The following is a 14,811-nucleotide window of genomic DNA, read 5'->3' on the forward strand; positions in this document are numbered from 1 at the left end:
TATTTGTTTGCTCTCGAGGAGCACTTTCAATAATACCAATACCATTTTCTTTTATTCCAGATGCTGGCTTTTTGCCGCCTTCCTATTAAAAAAACACAAAACAAAACCCAGCTTCAGAAAACATCATATTTATGTGCTCACTCACCCACTCAGTCAGTCAGTTAAGAAAACAAACATTTACTGTGTCTACCAAAGCATAGGCACTATGCTGAGAGAAGCCGAAAATTGAAACAGGAGACAGATTCTGCCCTATATTCAACTGGGAGCAGAGATATATGAAACAAATAAGAACAGAAAAGTGTAAGTCACTAGTTCTGCAACTGAAGGAAAAAAAGGACAGTGAGGGCACAAAGGAGAGCACAGTTGGTTCTAGCTGAGAAGCTCAGGAAATGCAGCGAAGATAGGGCCATATTTTGAAAGACAGACAAAGTGGACAGCAAGGATCCAAAGGGTTTCTAGACAGGGCAGCATGAGCAAAAGATTGAGGCATGAAGCAAAATGACAAATGCCTTAAGGGTACCAAAGTCATGTAGTAAAACTGGAACACGGTTCGAGGGAATGGACAGAGAGAGAAAATGAAGAATCAGGTCAAACCACAAAACACGTGTCCTCCTACAACTTTCCCCTCCAGGTAGTGGGATCCAATCAAATAAGCAGATGAGTTTGATCATGGGGCACATGAAATTTGACACACCCAGGGAACTTAGAAACAGATTTGGATAAATATATTTCGAGCACGAGTAGATGACCCAACTCAGAAAAAGCATATGGAGTTAAGAAGATAAAAATTTGTAAAAGACAGTAAACTGGTAGAATTATGTAAGGCAAACCTATACAAAATGCTGAAATTTTGAAAATGAAGAGGAGAAAAGAAAAAAACACATGGGATTCAATTTTTCAATTATGTGTTTCAAAATTTGTGTCAAGGATGTAAGATATACTTTTATTAATATATGCAAGTATTTATTTCCAGAATATTATGGTAATATGCATTTTTGAATGTGATGAAAAGATTTGATTCTAAAGCACCAATTCAAGATGCTGTAACAAGACTCCTTTTTAAAAGTTCATCTTATGGCTGGGCACAGTGGCTCAGGCCACATAATCCCAGCACTTAGGACACCCAGGAAGGAAGATCACTTGAGGCCAGGAGTTCAAGACTAGCCTCAGGAACATAGCAAGACCTGTCTCTACAAAAAATTCTAAAAAGTACCCGAGTGTTCTGGTGCACTCCTGTAGCCCTAGCTACTCTGAAGGATGGCTTGAGCCCAGGACTTCAAGTTTTGGTCCTGACACTGTACTCCAGCCTAGGTGACAAAGCAAGACCATGTCTCTTAAAAAATCAAAATCAAAATAAAAATGAGGAACAATTCACCTTAAAAGTTTTCAATGGTGGAAGAGAAATGCTTACGTGGTTACAGAATTAGGAGGCATCTTTAAGTACTACTATGATGTAGAAAGAAATATAAAACCTTATTTTAAAATTCATATGGTTTTCTTATTTCTTTGTAAACAACATACTAATAGCTCTAATTTCCTATTTACTCCATAGAGGGAGAGAGTGAAAAATTTGAGAAAGGATCTCATATACAAAAATGAAGCTATGCTTACCCAAGTTGAAGATTTAAAAATCTTCAAATACACCTCTTAATATATTTGGCAAGCAGGACTGAATATTCACATTAGGAGAAAAGAAAGGGACTAAAAAATCAAGTCAACAGGATTCCTGAGTTTTAGAGATGAAAGAATTTACGTGCAATGTATAACAACTATGAATACTAAAGTTAATAAGATTTCTGAGGATAATATAAAATGTCCCCATTGCTGGAAATGTTTATAAAAGTAAAAAATCATCTCCCAGAGACAGTTTTGTATACTCAGTCAGCAATCCTGTGATTTGATGATAATAGGTTTATTTGAGAAAAAATCATGAATTTTGATGGCACTCATTGAATGTGTGCATATGTGTGTCCATTACATACAGATATTATCAGCACAAGATAAATCAGAATATCTCCAGAAATAAATAATTGCTGCATTTACTTCTTTAAGAGAGTTACAGCTTATAATTTATTTTTTTCATTTAATGGATACAGGTTCAGAATCTCCTTTATAAAAACAGAAATTTTCATTTTAATGAAAAGATTAAATAAAATGCTTACTCAGTTTCTCTCATTATTCTCAAGAAGATCTAAAATAGCTACCAAGATTGTATCAAACAGTAGGATAAATTAGTTAAGGAAGTTAAAGATATATCAACTGCTAAGTTAGAGGCCTTAAACAAGAAACAAAAGAGTCAAAAAGGAATAATTCATGGCAAACCTGATAAGGCCTAAAACAGATTTCATTTTGCATTCTTTTTTTTTTTTTATTTGAGACAGAGTCTCTCTCTGTTGCCCAGGCTAGAGTGCTGTGGCATCAGCCTAGCTCCCAGCAACCTCAAACTCCTGGGCTCAAGCAATCCTACTGCCTCAGCCTCCAGAGTAGCTGGGACTACAGGCATGTGCCACCATGCCCAGCTAATTTTTTCTATATAATTTTAGTTGTCCGACTAATTTCTTTCTATTTTCAGTAGAGACGGGGGTCTTGCTCTTGCTCAGGCTGGTCTCGAACTCCTGACCTTGAGCAATCCTCCAACCTCAGCCTCCCAGAGTGCTAGGATTATAGGTGTGAGCCAGTGCGCCTGGCCTCATTTTGCATTCTTGAGGAACACAGGTTTTACTAGTAATAGGTTAAATATATGACAACATTTTACTAAATTTAAAAGAAGACAGGATTAAATTTTCTTCCCTTGTTTTTATTTTTCTTTAATTAGTACATAATAGATGTGCATATTTTGGGGGAACATATAGTAATTTGATACATTCAGATAATTAAACCAGAGTATTTGGAATATCCATCACCTTAAATATTTACATTTCTTTATGCTAGGAACATTTGAATTATTCTCTTCTAGCTATTTGAAGTGTATAACAGATTAATGTTAAATTTTCTTTCAGTTCTTCATTAAAATCAAGTGAATCAGAAGAAGTTGAGCATTTTTTTTTCATTACTTGGCTTTCTTTTCTTAATATGCATTTTAAATAATATCTATTACTTGACCTCCCTATTTCTCTTATGTTTTTATAATGATCTCTCTCTTCTTCACTCTCTTATTCAATCTCTGTATTTATCTTGCCCGTCCTCAATCCATTCTTCCCCTTCATCCCCTCCTCCATCTCCATATTTGTTGAGCTGTTCCTTTGGGCTGCTTTCTAATTCTTTCCTTCCATAATGGCCAACCTAAGAATTGTTTATGCCCACCAACTTTTATAAATCTCAATCCTGTAAATATCTCTTATTGCAATTACACTTGTTTTCCATCATGATCTCAAGGACTTCTTTTTCTCTCTAGGATCCTTGTCATCATTATGAGGACTGGGGGATGGTACATGAAAAAGCCTGGGGGAAAATGTTTTTGAAAAAAACAACTTACCTTTGCAAGACCAGGGCCTGCTAAAGACTTGAGGGGAGGTTTCAGGAGAGGATCAGGTGGGAAAGGCAGGATGAGAAAAGCCCTGGACTTTGCCTGATGTTGCAGGAAGGCTTCCAACCACATCTTCATTTGGACTATCAGAATTCCTGTCCTCAGACAAGGTTCTAATGAATAACACATGAATAGGCAATCTTCAAATGGCTTACAGTTTTTCCCAGATTGCAGAGAAGGAGCACATGGCTCTTTTAAGTTTAGTTTTGGAACACCCTAGAAAAAAAAATTACAGTTTTAAGAATAACAAGTATCAAATTGGATAAAATAATTACGATATTCACCATTACTATGTGATCTAACACAAAGAGTACAGGTTTTAGAGCTACTCAGATGTACATTCAAACCTCAGTTCTGCCATTTACTAACCTACAAGTTCTCATGGGGTGAGGATTACAAGAGATGATACAAATATCCTCAAAATGTTACTCCCTTCACCCCAGTTGATTTTTATACAAATACTATGATATCCATCACATTTTTTCTCAATCAAATTATAACCTAGAAGAAAAATGTATTCCTAAGTAGTTTAGAGAATTATTGAAAAAACTAATATGAAGAAATTTAAAATAATTATGTGTTTTGTTTTGAATGTGTTTGCATGATTTATATTTGCATGAATAACCTCTTGTGGGGGAACATGTGAGAGTTTAGTTTTTAGTAGTACCTTATTTAAATGTCTTGGCATTGCAAATAGAATAAATTTCTTCTTTTCTGTTTGTCAAAAACCTAATATCAATGATTGTATAAATTCAGCTTCTTCCAAGAGAAAAACAAGAATAAACCTCCTGGGGCAATGACCGATGCATGGAAGCTACGCAGAGCTAATACAGAGAAAGCCGGAACTAACTCTGCTGACAATGAAGACGGAGGTGGACTGAAAGAAGAGACACTGAAGAAATGCGTTCTGCAAGGCAAAATATACGCTGGGGTAAATCATTTCCAAAGGTGGGGAAGGAGGGAGAAACAAAGAAGCAAGAAAAGAGAGACATGACCAGTCAATCAAGTATGATCTTAAGCCAAGAAGAAAAGGAAAAATGTTCAGTACAGTAAGGTACATGGAGAAATACATATACAGAACAGAGACTTTTGTTCATAATGCACCACAAATGACACTGATTAGGAGAGCCAACCTTAGCCAGATGGGCTTGGGGGCGTGGCCGCCGTGGAGCCGCCCTCGCGCCACCCAGGGTGGCCGCCTGACCAGGGACACTAGGGAGCCGCGCTCCTTTGTGTGCACCGAGAGGGCGCCCTTGAGGATACTGACCCTAAGGACTCACATCTCATTCCAAGAAACATCATGGCTGAGCAAGACTATATACAGGATGACAATCCCGAACTAGTTAGGCCTCAGGAACTGATCAATCCTGTCAAAAACTCCCGGAACCATCAGGATCTTCACAGAGAACTTCTTATGAATCAAAAAAGGGGTCTTGCAGCTCAGAATAGACCAGAACTGCAAAAGGTGATGGAAAAGAGAAAACGAGACCAGGTAATAAAGCAGAAGGAGGAAGAAGCACAAAAGAAGAAATCTGACTTGGAAATAGAACTATTGAAACGGCAGCAGAAGTTGGAGCAGCTTGAACTTGAGAAGCAGAAATTGCGAGAAGAGCAAGAGAACGCCCCAGAGTTTGTGAAGGTGAAAGGCAATCTCAGGAGAACAGGCCAAGAAGTCACCCAAGCCCAGGAGTCCTAGGCAGAGGCTGTACTGAGACCTCATGTGTCCTGTCCCCGCTCTTCACCGCGCACAGCTGTGTCTGTAGGTGCCTCTCAGCACTTCATCTCAGGACAGAAGCCCCTGGAGAGAGTTCCAATCAGCAGAGAAGTTTGACTTTCAAAAGGATTTGGTTTGATTTTCCTACAATCTGGGTGGATAAATTGCCTTTGACAGTTGCAGCTTCTATTCGCCAAATGAGGGGCATTGCCCAGCACATACGTTGGAATAATAGAACTGTGTTCAGAGACTGTAAAAAACAAGACAAATAAACAAAAAGATAAAACAAGCAAAAAGAGAAAAGGAAGAAGACACTGGAGTAAATTCTTGAGAGTTGCACTGCTTGGTTTTCTTCCATTCCAAGTTTAGTGGGGGCACAGAGACTTTTTTCTCTTAAAAGCTAAAAAAGAAATGTTTCTTTTTTTTTTTTGTTATCTGTTAGATAATTTAGATGACATAGAAATACATTTAACCTCTTACATCCAGTATTTGTAAATTTTATTTTGAGGACCCCAAATTTATGCTTTCATCCATGTTAGGATTAGCACCAGAAAATGTTAATGTTGAGCACAGCCGTGACCTTTGTTGGCACTAAGATTTAGAAATGGGGTAAGAAGGTTTAAAAACATATAAACATCCATCTTGATCTTATTTTAATTCCTTCTGGTTCTCTGTAATAGTAGTATGCTCCATATCAACATTCCAGTTCCAAGAGGGCACATCACGTAAATTCATTCATTGCTTTGATAACTAGTAGGGCTTTTGTTCAGTTTTGTTTTGAAACTTCTTGCTGAGCTAGTTTTTTTTTTAGGTAAAATCATCCCCTGATCCTTTGGAAAGTGGAACTAGTCCATATAACCCAGCTTCGGTGTCAAAATAGAGGGTCCAAAATCTTTGCATTTTTTTCTTTGAGAGGAGTGTGGAGAACATTCCCGTGAAGAGCTGGGCAGTGAGGTCTTCTTTAGGTATTTTGACGTGAAACAAGCGTAGATGAGTCTCAAGGAGTCTTTGTCCGAAGACTTACAGCATTTGAATATCTAATGATAATGAATATCATTAGAATCCATGCTTTGGAAACTTCACCATTATCTCAGTGATGATGTTGTTGCATCTGTGTTGCATCTCTCAGGAAAAGCTGAGAGGGAAAGAGGGCCCCACTCAGTTTCCTCATTCTAGCTAGCATGCTGTTCAAAGAGAAGCCCAGGTACAAATTGTAAGGCTGGTGGCAGGCACCCCTCCCTTCCCTAATGAAAAAGAAGCCCCTCCTATTCCTGAATACTCACCCTAAAGCTAAAACAAAGACATTCCTCATTCCTGGCCAAAGAAGCTCCCATCCCCCATCCCTAAAAACCTATATAAACCCACTCAGACTTCTGGGCGGCATGGCTTCTCTAGTTCCACTCATGGGACTGTGAGGCTCACCCGGGTCCCTCTCTCGGGGACTCGTTACCCCCACCCAGGAACACTCCAATAAAGCCTCTTTACTTATCCCTTTCAACTCTGCTCGTCTTTCTTTCTCTGGCGCCTGCTACTTCAAAGAAACCTTACACAAATAATGGCAACATTCTCCTGCCAAATTAATTTTATACTGCTGGTACGGGCACAGGTACCATCTACTTGGGGTGATATGGAAGGATTTTTGTGGCTTTAGTATGTTCTCCATAGAGATAATTCAGCCAGTAATTTCTACACTGGAGACTCTTACACTTTCTTTAAAGACTCATAGAAAATTGGATCCAGAGCTTTTGAATCCTTAATTAGCATAGTAGAAATCAGCTTTCCACAGAAATGCTTTGGTTTTAGTAGTTGACAATTAGGCCCATATTCAATCCTAATGTGAACAAAAGCAAATGCGATGATGATACTCTGCTAGTTAGAGAAACATGGTAGTTGATTACACCTGAAATGGATTATTTATCTCATCAGCAAGTATTATTTGAATAAAATAAAGGATGCTTAAGATAAAATGTTGCTCTATAATAGTTTGCTTTTGAAGAATGGAATGATAACTTTTCTCTATCATTCTTCCTCTTGAGATGAGAAAGTGTGATAACTGATCATCTAGAAAGTACATTTCAGATTGCACATTGACTCGAGTTCTTTCTTGTGTATACGGACTAAGGACGCTGTTTGTAAAATGAAGATTTGGGACTGGCTCATAACTGGATGTTAGATCTTTAGATCTGTATCCTCGAAGCAACTCTGCCACTTGGTACAATTCTCAAGGGCCCTGATAGGTTTCTTTCAGGAATTCTAGGAATTCTGTTCCTAGAACTTAACTAGGATTCATTCTTCACTGGGAAAAAGTTAATTAAAAAGGCATTTCTTTCCTAATCTCACTGAAATTCCACAGAATTTTTTGTAGTTAGTAATACAAGATCTGGCCAAAAGAAGACTTGTAAATAGCGTGAAGTGGTGTCTTATGCTACAGTGTACACGTAGGGAAGCTCTCGGAAGTTGTCAGGTCAGCTGGGCTCACAAGCCGCAATCTCCCCTCCTACCTTAAATACCGTACAGTCCAAACCCTTAGGACTCTCCAACGGCTGAGCAGTTTTGTGCTTTGAGCCGCTTTTTGACAAAAATGGCTCCATTTTTCTACTCTGTGGTTTTCTTAAAATAGTTCTGTGTTTCATAGTCTCATGGTAGTAAAGTAGTGTTGCTTTCTAAGCTATAACAGTTGACTTTATTCTTCTACTATGAAAAATTTTGACTTGCTTGAGTGTATATAATATATATAAAGGGGGCCTTAATGGATTTCTTTTCATAATTTAATATTTTTTGTATTTGCTCCTGTATAAATTGTTTTTAATGGAAAGTATTACAGAATTGAGGGTGGAATTCTTACAACCAAAGTTATTCTTAGTAAAAATCACCACATGCTTGGACCATGAAAAAAAATGACACTGATTAGTATTACTCCGCAATTAGTTTTTTGTAAATACTTCTATAATAGATAGTTTAATTTTCATACTTTAAAATAAGATGTTCAATTAGTTAAACATGGTCATCTACCACTACCTGAAAGCTGTAACATTATTACCACAGAGAGAGAAAAATGGAAAAAATTGTTCCATAAACTTTCCACTTGGAGAAAGAATTGGTAATCAGGATCCAAAAGAACAAAGTATGGCTTGAAAAGATATATTTAATAGAGCATTGGCTTGGGACTAAAAAAATATTTAAGAAATTTTAATCTAAAACCCTCATCTGAGCTTCCAGGGGGAGGATACTAGAAAATGTGCTGTAACCCTCTTTCCTATTGACATATTTCTAATTTATTTCTTGCTTATTTAGGACATATTTTCTCAGTATAGCTCACCTGAACTTCTACATCCTAAGCATTAATAGGGAATCTAAATTTAAGCCACATTTTGGAACTGCAATAGATTTAATTATTAGATGTATTATACAGAGTATATTACTTGGAACATCCCATTACACAGAAATTCATTTGTCTGTTCATTTATTCACATTAAAAAATCTATTAAAATGCTTCTCTCATGCAAGACTTTATTCTAGGTACTCCAGGATACACACAAATATGCTTCTTAACCTCTAGTAGCTCATAGTAATGCAGGAGCATCAAAATGATCATTGAAATAACTACACAAATTTCTGAAATTTGAAATTTTAGAATGTGATGCAAGGACTCTGAGTGGGTATTTTTAAAAACTATGATGCAAAACTTCTGAAATTAAAGTCTTCCCATATGCTTATTAAGAGTCTCCACTTCTAGAGCTGGTTATTATTTGAGACAACACATGTATTCTTTAATTAGATGAAGAGTTTTGAATATACTCCTAATGGAATGACTTAAAAAACACTGGAATCCCTTTGTTTAAATTTCTAAATGACCACAAGTTTTTGTTGTTGCTGCTCTTATTAGAGGTGGAGTCTCACTTCGTTGCCCAGCCTGGTCTTGACCTCCTGGGTTCAACTGATCCTCTGGCCTTAGCCTCCCATGTAGCTGGGACTACAGGTATGTGTCACCATGCTCAACTACATTTCCACAATTTCTAGTATTATTTTAGTCTAATTACAGAACCCAGAATAGAAATGAAGAAAAAGCTCTCCTAAAAACCATATCATTCCAAAATAATAAATGTTCAAGAGGAAAAAAGAAATTCTATGCTATGTGCTGTATGTTTTTAGACCTAAAAGGTATCAGAGAGATTCCATGATTACTGTAATAAGCAATGGCATCCATCAGATTCATTTAGATACATGTGTTATAAAAGTCATGTCATTAGGATTTAAAAGGAATAGAAATGCTTTTATTTCTAGAAATAGAAATACTTTTTTAAAAAAAACCTTGACTAAATTTCATATTTCCTCTATTGTGGGAAAGCTTTTGCTAGTATAATTTTCCTGTCACTAAGTGTTTTCCAGCCCATTTTTTTCAGCCCCTATTGCCTCAAAGTATTTATTAATCAATCCTTGACCACTGATAAATTTCACAGTAAATACTACACAAGATTCAGAACAAGAAAATTAATTTCACAGGAGACCACTTTACCTCAGGATTGGGACCAATGACATCTTCATCATTTGACGTGTGCCGTGATTTAATACAAGGAACATCAGTTTCCAGTTTCCTGAAAATAATTTAGAGCAAATATATACAACTAAAATGAATGAGTTCATTTCTTTAAAAAACAAAAGTGCTGGTTCATATCCAGGTGCTCCCTCCAAACAACAAAAACAAAATCAGGGAAAGGTCAGCTATCTGCATATTAAATGTTTCTTGATAGAATAATAAAAGTATGGCCTCTGTTTTGAAAAAATATTTTAGTTACTTATTTCTGCCTCCACCTCTCTCAACCTAGGAAAAATTCAAGGAAGATTCGCTCTAGGTTCCACAACAAATAGTGGCAGCCAACATATTGGCAGAGCCAGAGAATAATTTGTCTACACAAATTGTCTATCCTGAAGGCTGAACTGAAAACACAATTCATACCTGACATAACTTTTGTTACTTGAACTGGAAATAACCTGATAACCTCATAAAAGGTAGAAAGATACACTTTCCCTCCTCCATTGTCCATCTCCAGTTGAGAGACAACTCTCTGTCACTCAAATATGGCAGTCTGGTTTCTTCAGCGTGGAAACCATTTAAGAAAGCTCTATTGCTTCCCTTTACCCTAAAACAGTACAGGAAGTCCCCTGAAATGTTTGAAAGCTAATGACATAAAAGTCAAAGCACAAATGCATGTGTTGTTACTGGGAATACTCTTCCCAGAAAGATTAAACATTAAAAATTATAAAATCCAATTATTTTCCCTACATAGGTCCTACTATTCAGGTCCACATAAACTAGGAAGCCCTTACAAGTCTTCATAGGCACTGACACAACCAAGGAGAGAGACTGATGGAAACAGAGTCCTGGTAGTTGCATCTCCATTTCCCGAAGTACTATCTAAATATCTTCCTTTCCATGAGTTCCCACTTTCAGATCCCCCTTCTGCAGACCTTGATGACAGTCTCCAACCTTTCAATCATCAGCCTATGAAAGCACAGATTCCTGAAAGCATGGGCTCAAAGGACCAAGAGTAAGAGATCTCTATTTTCCCCTTCCTAGAAAACAAGCTAAATGGTGTTTCAGTCCTCTGTCCCCAGTGCAGGCATGTTACCAACTACCTAGCTGAAGCGCCAGGACTGATTTGCCAGCCAATCCTACCTGAGCCCTACCCTCCATGTACAGGCGAAGGGCACCAGGGAATTGGGAAAAGAGGCAGTGGTGAGAGGACACCTGCCCTGGGCCACAGATCTGTGTAGTTCAGCCACCTCCAGCCCCTAGTACTTGAGGGGCTCTCAGCTATCCCCCGGTACACTGGGGCAGAAGGAGATGATACTACATTCCTATCTTCTGTAGAGAGACTCTTCCCAGTGGCTAAAATTCTTTGAACATCTTTCAATAGAGGCCTTCAAGTTTGTCAGTTCCTCCAATTAAACAAACAAGAAAAGCAACAGCCTGTTCAGGACTCCCTTGAGCCCCCTATTTTAATATCACTTTCTAGATAACTCTCAACATTCTGTGTCCTTCATTCCTATCATTTATCTTTATCAAACTTGTCATAAACCCCAATATTCTGATCTCTTTTCTAAAACCCTTATTCCTATCAGACCCAGTGTTGTTTTTCTTCAAATGGCCTTTGCCTGCTTATTAAATTCTTATCTGCTGCCATTAGGTTCACCAGCAAATTCCATTCTTATCCTTTCCATTAGGTTCACTAGACCCACTATCCATTTTTATTATTAAAACACTCACCTACAGGATGATAAAGAAGGAAGAGAACTGGGCTTTGAATTAAGGAACCTGAGTTCAAATTTCATTTCTGTCACTCACTGTATCCAAATAAGTCACTTTTAATCTCTTGCAGTTTCAGTTTCTCCATCTGAACAACCACTTGACCAGGATGTTAAACACAAGTTGAAGTACTGGAGGGTATTTTCATTAGTCTCTATGATGCCTTAAAATCCTGAAATTGTATGTGCTTTTGACTCTATCCATAGAAAAATGGGAAATACTTACCTGGCAGAAATGGAAAAAATAATAGAACAAAAGGAACACAGACAAAACAAGCACAGAAGAAAGTAAAAAAAAAAAAAATCAAGACAAAATTTTAGATAAGTCATAGAAGAAGAAAAAAGGTTGTAGGAAAAACAACAACAACTTCACAGAACTAGGCAGGAGTACTAGCCTAAAGGGAAACTCAACCTAGGAAGTTAGTAAGTAGAGAAATCAATTAGAAATAGCCTCTAAATTGATGCCAAATATAAGTAATATAAAATGATCTGTACCTAAATATCCTTCACTTAGAATAAAATAATTCCTCTCTAGTCTATGCCTGGTCTTGTTTAGATAAAACCTATGGTTCTATGGCCAAACCTAAGTGAGATCGGGCCTAAAACATTTGATGGTACAACACAAGGTACTGGTTACCACGGACACTGTCAAATATATTAGCGAAACATTCTCGGACTAGTCAGGTTCTAAGGAAAACTCTCAATGAGAGCTAACATATAACTGAATTTTGACTTTCTGAATTGACCTGATTTGGAACTGTACCTTCATCCCAGTGCTGCACAGGGCTCTATCAATCTATGCTGAGGGGCAAGAGAAGGGATTCGGGAGTCAGGCCGGCTGATGGTCAAATCATGGGTCAGCTACTTGTTAACTAAGGGATCATGTGCCAATTAATCAACCACTCTGAACCACAGTTGCCTAAATAGTAAAGAGTAGGTTATAATAGCACAGACACTTTACAAAGCTGTTGTGATGACTGCTATATGAAACGATGCACATAATATGGTGTCTAGCCCAGAGTAGAACACTCAACAAATACTAGTTTCTTTTTCTGTATTCCATTAGTTAACATATAATTTTTAAAGATCTATAAAATCTTACCTGGAAGAGTCTTCAGAATTCTTGTCATCATCCTCTATTAAAGAAAAAATAAAACACATTTTAAATTAACAATAGAAAAATGTAAACTATTAAAACCAGAAGAAGACACAGTGGCATGTGCCTGTAATCCCAGCTGCTTGGGAGGCTGAGGCAGGAGGAGTGCTTCAGAAGCTCAGGAGTTCAAGACCAGCCTGGGCAACATAGGAAGACTCCACTTTCATAAAAAAAAAAAAATGCATGCACAGTTTCATGTATGCTTTAGACCTCATTTAAAAAAAAACAATACTCTGATACTTTGTTACAGACTATTTCTTTAGTACTATACCTGGAGAAGATACTATTAATAGAATTAATATTAATTATACTATTGTTAGGCAATTAATCCATTAAGAACTCTTCTCCTTTGTATTTATCAAATGCAAGGAAGAATAGGATATACCAACATTTAACACCCACAAATGAACTACTGTATACAATAATCATCCTAACTGAAACCTATAGACTGACAGAAATGGCATCATTAGTAGAATAAGTACCATAAGTGGACAGTGTCAAAGAGCATGATTTCTGGACTAATGGACTGGAACAGTCAGAACAGAGTATACAGTAGTCCCTCCATCTGCTATATGTGTGGAAAAAAAACACACTCAACATGTTTTTCCTCTGCTCTCACACCACAACAACAATTGTCAACACAGAAGACTTCCATGACCAAATAAATGTGTTTTCAGCCACCAATAAGCAAGCAGTCAATTCTGCAGTGGACACCATGTGGACTCCCTCTAATTCAGTGATGACACCTTCTATGTGGAGATAGCATCAGACCCCACAGGTTGAGGACTCAGTCCCCAAGGCTCCCCACCCACAAATGGCAAGTCTGGGTCTCCAGAACTTCTAACTGACTGCCTTCCAGCTGGGTTTCCCATAGCCCCCTCTTTGGGTTCAATTAATTTGCTAGAGTAGCTCACAGAACTCAGGGAAACACTTACTTACATTTACCAGCTTATTAGAAAGGATATTACAAAGGATGCTGATGAAGAGATGCACAGAAGGAGGCAGGGGAAGGGTGTGGATTACCCATGCCCTCCCAGGGTCCACCATCCTCCAGGAACCTCCATGTGTTCAGCCATCTGCAAGCTCTCCAAACCCAGTCCTCTTGGGGTTTTATGAAAGCTTCCTTACTTACATAGGCATAACTGATTAAATCACTAACTGCTGGTGATTGATTTCACCTTTAGCCCCTTGTCCTCTCCAGGAGGTTGGGGGGTGGGGCTGGAAGCCCCAACCCTCTAATCCTGCCTTGGTCTTTCTGGTGACCAGCCCCCAATCTGAAGCTAGATAGGGGCTGCCAGCACTAGTCAATCATCAGCATACAAAAAGACATCACTTTGGAGAGGCTAAGGATTTTAGAAATTGTAATGCCAGGAAACAGGGTTGAAGACCAAACATATGATTCACGATATCACATCCATGGTTTTGATTTCTGTGGTTTCAGTTACTCATGGTCAACCATGGTCCAAAATATTAATTGGAAAATTCCAGAAATAAACAATTCATGAGTTTTAAATTGTGTGCCAGTCTGAAGTGCACGATGAAATCTTGAGCCATCCTGCTCCATTGTACCGAGGATGTGAATCATCCCTTTGTGCTGTGTATCCACACTGGCTATGCTATCCACCCACAGTCACTGACTCGGTCTGCTCCTGACATCCAGCCGTCAAAATCACCATGATTCCATGATCCAGGATAACCTAAAGCAGATGCTCTTTCTTCTGACATCCAGTCAGAAGGTCAATAACAGCCTAACACTGTATCACAATGCCCACGACATTCGCCTTGCTTCTTCTCATCATGCAGGCACTGGATCACCTCACATCATCACAAGAAGGCTGAGCACAGTACAGGAAGATATTTTCAGAAACCACTTTCACATAACTTTTATTACAGTATATTGTTGTAGTTGTTCTATTTTATTATTAGTTATTGTTGTTAACCTCATACTTGGCCTAATTGATAAATTAAACTTTTTCATTGATATGTACATATAGGAAGAAACATTGTATAGATAGGGTTCAGTACTATAGGCAGTTCCAGGCATTCACTGGGGTCTTGGAATGTATCCCTCACAGATAGGGAGGGACCACTGCATTTAGTTTTCTGTGA

General features: G+C 38.0%; 1 pseudogene; it reads left to right on the forward strand.

Annotated features, from left to right (window-relative positions):
- The first annotated feature begins 4,787 nt into the window (after positions 1-4,787).
- LOC138387166 (protein FAM107B pseudogene) lies at positions 4,788-5,227 on the forward strand (annotated as a pseudogene).
- Positions 5,228-14,811: the final 9,584 nt, after the last annotated feature.

Source organism: Eulemur rufifrons, chromosome 7 (assembly GCF_041146395.1).
Source record: "Eulemur rufifrons isolate Redbay chromosome 7, OSU_ERuf_1, whole genome shotgun sequence".
Lineage (NCBI taxonomy): Eukaryota > Metazoa > Chordata > Mammalia > Primates > Lemuridae > Eulemur > Eulemur rufifrons.